Here is a 9577-nt window from a genome sequence, read left to right on the forward strand (position 1 = left end):
AGCACAGCGCAGAATGCTCAATGAGGTTAAGAAGAATTCTAGAGTGTCAGCTAAAGATTTACAGAAATCTCTGGAACATGCTAACATCTTTGTTGACGAGTCTACAATACGTAAAACACTAAACAAGAATGGTGTTCATGGGAGGACACCACAGAAGAAGCCACTGCTGTCCAAGAAAAACATTGCTGCACGTCTGAGGTTCGAAAAAGAGCAAGTGGATGTTCCACAGCGCTACTGGCAAAATATTCTGTGGACAGATGAAACTACAGTTGAGTTGTTTGGAAGGAACACACAACACTATGTGTGGAGAAAAAAAGGCACAGCACACCAAAATCAAAACCTCACCCAACTGTAAAGTATGGTGGATGGAGCATCATGGTTTTTGCCATGATAGCAAGCCCTAGACAGCTTGCTATCATCGATGTAAAAATGAATTCCCAAGTTTATCAAGACATGTTAAAGGAGAATGTAAAGCTATCTGTCCACCAATTGAAGCTCAACAGAAGTTGGGTGATGCAACAGTACAACGATCCAAAACACAGAAGTAAATCAACAACAGAATGGCTTCAACAGAAGAAAATACGCCTTCTGGAGTGGCCCAGTCAGAGTCCTGACCTCAACCCGATTGAGATACTGTGGCATGACCTCAAGAGCGGTTCACACCAGACATCCTAAGAATATTGCTGAACTGAAACAGTTTTGCAAAGATGAATGGTCCAAAATTCCTCCTGACCGTTGTGCTGGTTTAATCCGCAACTACAGAAAATGTTTGGTTGAGGTTATTGCTGCCAAAGGAGGGTCAACCAGTTATTAAATCCAAGGGTTCACATACATTTTCCACCCTACACTGTGAATGTTTACACGGTGTGTTCAATAAAGACATGAAAACATAGAATTGTTTGTGTGTCATTAGTTTTAGCAGACTGTGTTCATCTACTGTTGTGAAGATGAAGATCAGATCAAATTTTATGATCAATTTATGCAGAAATCCAGGTAATTCCAAAGGGTTCACATACTTTTTCTTGCCACTGTAGACTATTTTTACATATTGGCTGTCACGTCCTGACCTTAGTTCCTTTTTTATCTCTATTTTAGTTTGGTCAGGGCGTGAGTTGGGGTGGGCATTCTATGTTCTTTTTCTATGTCGTTGTGTTTCTATGTGTTTGGCCTGGTATGGTTCCCAATCAGAGGCAGCTGTCTATCGTTGTCTCTGATTGGGAGCCATACTTAGGTAGCCTCTTTTCCTACTATGATTTGTGGGTAGTTGTTTTCTGTCTTTGTATTAGTTACCAGACGGAACTGTTTCGGTTGGTCTTTGTTTGTTTATTTTGTATTTTAGTGTTCAGTGCATTTTAATAAAATGACGAACACTTACCACGCTGCACATTGGTCCGATCCTTCCTACTCCTCCTCAGACGAAGAGGAGATCCGTGACATTGGCAATGGCAATAGAAGTTACTTTTAGATTTGTAAAATTTTAAATGAGATCGAATGTTGATTAACCACATGATATTGATTTTGAGATATGAAAACTTTATTAAAAATGAAATGAAACTGTTCCATGATAAAGTGCATATGAAAATCATGACTGACACACAGATCAGTAGAAAGGGTACGATAATTTGGCACTCCAAATGGAAAAGGTTTCTGACCGCTGGTATAGCCTATTGGTGGAGCAAGAGCCAACTTCAGGAGCGTAAGAGCCAGTTTATGCTTGATCCGAAAATGTGATCGAAAGCATCGTATGGATGGTGTGATGCAATTGCGAAGACTCCGGAGGCATGCAGAGGCCAAATTGAGCTCCGTATCACATCGCTGTGCGCCTCTAAAAATGTTTAACAATGAGGAGGGCACTTATAGCTCTGGATTGACATGATTGGTTGACGGTAGGTGAGGGCGGGATGTCCTGTATAAACACAAACCCACTTCCTTTGACAACTTCCTTCACAACAGTTCTGCGCTGCTCGGTGAAGTGCAAGAAGTATGAATGTCCTGACTTCTGCAGAGGCCGCATCACCCTAAATGCTGCACGGCCAATGCAGACGGCAGAATGACCACGCAACGCCTTTAACGGCCGAATCTGCGAAGCCCAGCAGCAGAGGGCAGCGGGAGAGGGCAGTGGGAGAGGAGGGTCGGGAACAGGTTTTTTTCTTCTGGTTAGTCAATATTGATCTCTGGTTCCTTCTTTAGTACTTTGTGTGTCTTCATTTTTAATTGCAGTGCTTAAAGCATCAGACAAGCTCAGTAACCTAGATGATTTTATTCAAACATAGGGTGTGTCTATATATGGAAAATACATGTTTTAAAATTTCAACCAATCGATTGGTCGAAAGTCAGACGACTCTCAGTCGACCAAGATTTGTTTTAGTCGGGGACAGCCCTAATATAATGGTGTGTAAAGACAGTATATGAATAGAAAAGGTATCTACAGCAGTAGTTATATAGGATGATCCTTGAAAATATTTTATTTTATATGCTGATGAACCTATGTTCATCAGTTGTTCCAGTTGTTCCTGCCCAGGAAAAACACCTAATCAATTCCTAAACAATAGTGTCACCTCCCCCAATCAGCATTCCCATATCTGATTATCCACGGCAAAAGCAGAAGACCTAATACCCTCCATATAATCTGCCTGCCTCAGTCTCTCGACTTTATTAGTCCCCCAGCTCCGACCACTAAGCATTCAGCAGGCCTGCTCCTATATGAGTTCTGTGGTCGCTCAGTAGAATTTTCCACATCGTGAAGTCATCAGGAGGGGCCAGCCGGAGCTTAGAGTGTTGCATAATGAGATGGGAGCCCAGGGGGCTTTGATTGTGAGCTGCTACTGTACAGCATCATGGGGGCTATGAAGCTCTCCCAGCATCCCAATAACTAGACTCTTGAAATATCTGAATGGACATAGTCTGACTCTAGACTTTACGGGGTATGAATCAATTCACTTTTCTGAGCTCTGGGACAGTAGCAAAGGATGCATCAGCAGAAATAGCATGGCTTGATCTGAATCTAATCACACAAAGTTATTACTCTAATACATTATGGTTCATTCTGGCAGTTTCATCCCAGATCCAAGCACACACTGTACTGTAAAATATCTATGATCTGTAGATGTGTCTTCTCCAGACCCTCATGGCTTGGTTTGTGTTCTGACCACATGGCTAGCATGCCAATTGAAATCCCCACCTCCTTCAGTCTGCTTTTACAGCCTCGCTAATTTCACAGCCGCTTGTAACCTGTCTGAAAATGTGTTCTTATTGTATTTGAAACACGTTAGGCCAGATATAGCCTACATGTGATTTTCACACGTTAGTCAACACCACCTGTTCATTTAAAAATATTTTTTTCTAATTCCCTGTTCTTGAAAACACATGACTGAAAGTACGCTCACTAGTAATGTATTATTCAAATATATAGCATGGGCATGTTATTGAACGCATGGGAAATCCAAATATTCCCACACTCGTTCATTTCCGCTTCCTAAAGAAATGCCTGCGTCTATAATCCCTTTTATCCTTGTTTGTTTTAAGCCTAGTCAGCCATGTTCCCCATGTAACAAACTTCTGCCTGAACCTCGGAGGCTCTCTGTCTGTCTGTCTGTCCACCCCCCCCCCCTGTCTCTCTCCCTCTCTCTTTCTCTCTCATAGCACACAAGTAGCAGATGCCAGGGGCTAATTAGTGAAATCCCTTTGGCCTGCTGCACACTGTCTGAATGACTCAGTCAGTCACTGCGGGTCACAACAGACAACTCCTTGTATAAAGAGACGTATCAAGAGACTCGATCAGATTACAAAGTGATAACCGACATTAATTTTTTAAGTCTACATCATGCTGTCTGTGTGGGGTGTGCTGTGCAATAATTTGATTTTCAGTATCATGTCAGTACTATTACAAATAAAAAATACCTTTTACAAAGTCATTATTATTCATTGATTTCCTACTGGTTTATTCCCATAAAGTCTGATCTAATTTCAGACCTTACATTGACAGCTTAATGAAAAACGAGCTACCCATCTGTGATACATCAAAACTATTGGATAAGATAGGCGTGTAGTCTTGTCTAGGCGTGTGCTCTTGTCTATTTGTTGGCACAATGTTACAACGTAAAATGCTAGTGTGTGATGTTATATATGTTATATAAACATCACCAGACAATAAATAGACAAGACTGTAGAAGAGACTTGTTCAATCACATCATATACAGTAGCCTGGATCCCATCATATAGCCTGGTTCCCATCATATAGCCTGGTTCACGTCATATAGCCTGGTTCCCGTCATAAAGCCTGGTTCACGTCATATAGCCTGGTTCACGTCATATAGCCTGGTTCACGTCATATAGCCTGGTTCACGTCATATAGCCAGGTTCCCGTCATATAGCCTGCTTCACGTCATATAGCCTGGGTCACGTCATATAGCCTGGTTCATATCAGTACATTAAGGACAGACTAGTATGTCTGCCAAATCAGGATACATAAAACAGAGAAACCAGAATAAAGCATGAATCAAATATGATGGGATATTTATATTAGCCAATCTTTGATTATAGGCTATCATTCAGGATATTTTAGAACTTACCCAAGTCATTCAGATAAATCTGAAAGTGTAAAAACATTGAAGACGCTATAAAACCCCTCTACGTTTAGTTCAGGTACTGAGCATCAATGTTCATTCATTCTATGTTTTACTTCTCTCAGTTTAATTGTAAAGGCTACTGAGGATAAGCCATAGTCATATAAGGACAAACAATTATAGGAGTTATTACAACGTAGCTGTGCAGATTCGAGTGTCTGGCCAATTATAATAATATAAAAGTTTATCTTCGACATTCAACATACCTTCTATGTCTCTTCAATGCCTTTGTAAACGCCAACATGAACTTTAACAATTGTCAAAGATTGTCTTGCGTCTTCAGCTTTCGATAGCGGAAGAACTCATATGTGACATGTCCGCCAGCCTATAGGCAAGGCCGAATTCAGATTGTTGACCTATAAGATTAGTCTTGTCTACCTCAGACGCAGAGTCAGGGAAAGGAAGCTGTCGCATGGGTTTTGGAATTTGGACGAATTTCTTTGTGTAGACTTTTTTTCGGCAAATCTTTGCCTCTTTCAAAGGTCTTGATTTGTTAATTTCCTGTATATTTCACGTTGCGTTAATTTACCTTATATCTTACAAACTGTGGTGCTTCACTTGAAAATACTATTTTGGTTTTACTCTCAAGAGTGTTTAGTTGTCACGCATACGTTTTGAGTTCGCATTGTCAGCACACAAAAATATTGAAATATGCAAGGTATGTTGTGATTTTTATCAAATAGCAAGGACTGCGCCGAGATCATGGAAATTCACGTTTACAGAGTATTCTATTATAGGCTACTGCAATTTAGACTCAGTTCAAATAGGCTGTCATAATGTTTCCATAATAACATAACACTTTATTCTTAACTGTCCCAAAATATGCACTTAAAATATACTTCAATAATCCTATATAACAAAATTAGGTTATCAGTTTAATCATGAGTTTTATAAAGTGATCTGATAAAGAGTCAATTATTGTTATTGTTATTTTATTGCTATTGTTATTTTTATTTAAGGTGGACAACTCACATTAGTTTATATCTGACTTTATAAACCAGTTGATCATTAGGGCTATACCCAATTATCATTGGCTATACCCCCACACATTCATTTGTTTCCCATACAAACATAACATTAAAATCCCTGGGATTCTTAGCAGGATTAGTAGGGATTACAGTTGTCTGCTGATCCTCTCAGATAATCCTACCTGTTGTTACTACACGGCACCTGGTGGGTCGAGACAATACGATTCTGGTGTTTTTAAGATTTAAGATAATTGTCTTCACTGAACCTAAAATCCCTAGCTGTGGTTCAGACTTCAGATCCTGTCTGGTTTTGTGATTTCTGTCCCAGTACGTCATCATCTCACCTGGCTGAGATAGAACAAAAAACAGTCAACAGAGCAGTCGCTCCAAATGCAGGTGTTGACTTGCCCGTGACGAGAGATGCATTCTTCTCTGTGACTTCAGACAGGATTGTCTCACACATCAAACCATGTGTGATGTCTTACTCATCAGCCTTTGGCTACTAACTATGTCTTCTCTGGGTCTAAGGCACTGTGCTAGAGGGGTCACTACAGACCCTGGTTCGATTCCAGGCTGTATCACAACTGGCCGTGATTGGGAGGACCAAAGGACGGTGCACAATAACTGACTTGCCTGGTTAAATAAAGGTTAAATAAACAATGTTATTTCAATATCCTCTCATCAGAAAGTTTGATTAGTGACTGGAAATGCTTCTTAACATTAGGAAAACAATACAGTGAGGTACTCTTTAACAATAGGGAACATATTATTGCAGGTCTATGCTATGATGGTTCTTATTCACACAAAAGCATACACCCAGTGAATTGTATGCACTAAACTTTTTTCCAACCTCGTTTATCTCAAGCACCTCTGTTGCCTATTGCAATACACTATATTTGCCAGTAGAGAACAGTGTTGTGTTATTCAAGCCAAGTCAACGAATGGCCTTCATGCCAATAGGGGCTCTTCCATAGAACCCTGTAGGCTTTTCCACCTATCACCAGTAAACACAAGTTACAGTACTACATTTTATGGGGGGGGGGGGATAACCACAGGACACTAAAGTCAAAGCAATGCTGACCCTTTTAAAGTATATAACTTAGTTATATGTATATATACAGGTGAAGTCGGAAGTTTACATACACTTCGGTTGGAGCCATTAAAACTCGTTTTTCAAACACTCCACAAATTTCTTGTGAACAAACTAGTTTTGGCAAGTCGGTTAGGACATCTACTTGGTGCATGACACAAGTAATGTTTCCAACAATTGTTTACAGACAGAGTATTTCATTTATAATTCACTGTATCACAATTCCAGTGGGTCAGAAGTTTACATACACTAAGTTGACTGTGCCTTTAAACAGCTTGGAAAATTCCAGAAAATGATGTCATGGCTTTAGAAGCTTCTGATAGGCTAATTGACGTAATTTGAGTCAATTGGGGGTGTACCTGTGGATTTATTTCAAACTCAGTGACTCTTTGCTTGACATCATGGGAAAATCAAAAGAAATCAGCCAAGACCTCAGAAACAAAATTGCAGACCTCCACAAGTCTGGTTCATCCTTGGGAGCAATTTTCAAATGCCTGAAGGTACCACGTTCATCTGTACAAACAACAGTACGCAAGTATAAACACCATGGGACCACGCAGCTGTCATACCGCTCAGGAAGGAGATGCGTTCTATCTCCTAGAGATGAACGTACTTTGGTGCGAAAAATGAAAATCAATCCCAGAACAGCAAAGGACCTTGTGAAGATGCTGGAGGAAACAGGTACAAAAGTATCTATATCCACAGTAAAACTCCCATATTGACATAACCTGAAAGGCCGCTCAGCAAGGAAGAAGCCAATGCTCCAAAACCGCCATTAAAAAGCCAGACTACGGTTTGCAACTGCACATGGGGACAAAGATCGTTCTTTTTGGAGAAATGTCCGGTCTGATGAAACAAAAATAGAACTGTTTGGCCATAATGACCATCATTATGTTTGGAGGAAAAAGGGGGAGGCTTGCAAGCCGAAGAACACCATCCCAACCGTGAAGCACTGGGGTGGCAGCATCATTTTATGGGGGTGCTTTGCTGCAGGAGGGACTGGTGCACTTCACAAAATAGATGGCATCATGAGGAAGGACAATTATGTGGATATATTGAAGCAACATATTGGAGTGGCCATCACAAAGCCCTGACCTCAATCCCATATGACTTTTGTCGGCAGAACTAAAAAAGTGTGTGAGCATGGAGGTCTACAAACAGGGCGGCAGATGGCCTAGTGGTTAGAGCGTTGGACTGGTTACAGAAACGTTGCAAGATCAAATCCCTGAGCTGACAAGGTAAGAATCTATTGATCTTCCCCTGAATAAGGCAGTTAACCCACTGTTCCTAGGCTGTCATCAAAAATAAGAATTTGTTCTTATCTGACTTGCCTAGTTAAATAAAGGTAACATTTTTTTTAAACTGGCTCTGTCAGATGGAATGGGCCAAAATTCACCCAATTTATTGTGGGAAGTTTGTGGAAGGCTACCCGAAACGTTTGCCCCAAGTTAAACAATTTGAAGGAAACGCTACCAAATACTAATTGAGTGTATGTAACCTTCTGACCCACTGGAAATGTGATGAAATAAATAAATCATACTCTCTACTATTATTCTGACATTTCACATTCTCAAAATAAAGTGGTGAGCCTAACTGACCTAAGACGGAATTATGAAAAACTGAGTTTAAAAGTATTTGGCTAAGGTGTATGTAAACTTCCAACTTCAACTGTAAGTCATCATATAAGTAGTGTAAGAGAGCGGCTTTGTGGAGCGATAGGTAACGATGCTTCAAGGGAGTCTGTTGTTTATGTGTGCAGAGGGTCAATGGTTCAAGCCCAGATTGGGGAGAGGAGAGGGACAGAAACAGTACTGTTAGACTAGTCCTAACCTTAACTCTTATTCTAACCTTAGCAAGCTTTTGCTTATCAACATATAATTGTTAATAGTATGACCATCTGTAGAGCATGTCTGTAGAGCATCTACAGCTGGACTATCCAGACTATCCAAATAAAGTGTGACTCAAATTTCACTATAAATACAAAAGCACCCCTTCAAATGAGTGAATTTGGCTATTTCAGTCACACCCGTTGCTGACAGGTGTATAACATCGATCACACAGCCATGCAATCGCCATAGACAAACATTGGCAATAGAATGGCCTTACCGTCATAAGATGCCACCTTTCCAACAAGTCAGTTTGTCAAATTTCTGCCCTGCTAGAGTTGCCCCGGACAATTGTAAGTGTTGTTATTGTGAAGTGGAAAAGTCTAGGAGTAAAAACGGCTCAGCCACGAAGTGGTAGGCCACACAAGCTTACAGAACGGGACCGCCGAGTGGTGAAGCACGTAGCGCGTAAAAATCGTCTGTCCTCGGTTGCAACACTCACTACCGAGTTCCAAACTGCCTCTGGAAGCAACAGAAAAATAACTGTTCGAAGGGAGCTTCATGAAATGGGTTTCTATGGCCGAGCAGCCACTCAGCCTAAGATCACCATGCCAATGCCAAGCGTCAGCTGGAGTAGTGTAAAGCTCGCCACCATTGGACTCTGGAGCAGTGCAAACGTGTTCTCTGGAGTGATGAATCAGGCTTTACCATCTGGCAGTCCAACGGACGAATCCGGGTTTTGCAGATGCCAGGAGAACGCTACCAGCCCCAATGCATAGGGCCAACTAAAGTTTGATGGAGGACAAATAATAGTCTGGGGCTGTTTTTCACGATTTGGGATAGGCCCCTTAGTTCCAGTGAAGGGAAATCTTAACGCTACAGCATACAATGACATTCTAGATGATTCTGTCCTTCCAACTTTGTGGCAACAGTTTGGGGAAGGCCTTTTCAGCATGACAATGCCCCTGTGTACAAAGCAAGGTTTGTCGAGATCGGTGTGGAAGAACTTGACTGGTGACTGGCCTGCACAGAGCCCTGACCTCAACTCCATCGAACACCTTTGGGATG

At 41.2% G+C, this 9577-nt stretch overlaps 1 protein-coding gene across 1 annotated transcript in view; it reads right to left on the reverse strand.

Annotated features, from left to right (window-relative positions):
• LOC139554694 (CTTNBP2 N-terminal-like protein) overlaps nt 1-4945 on the reverse strand; it is a 47969-nt gene extending 43024 nt beyond the window's left edge. The window contains exon 1 of the mRNA XM_071367736.1: nt 4832-4945. The gene's annotated coding sequence lies outside the window, so the exon portion shown is untranslated. The remainder of the gene's footprint in view (nt 1-4831) is intronic.
• Between the last annotated feature and the right edge of the window lie 4632 nt (nt 4946-9577).

The sequence above is a fragment of the Salvelinus alpinus genome, chromosome 2 (genome assembly GCF_045679555.1).
Source record: "Salvelinus alpinus chromosome 2, SLU_Salpinus.1, whole genome shotgun sequence".
NCBI classification, from domain to species: Eukaryota; Metazoa; Chordata; class Actinopteri; order Salmoniformes; family Salmonidae; genus Salvelinus; species Salvelinus alpinus.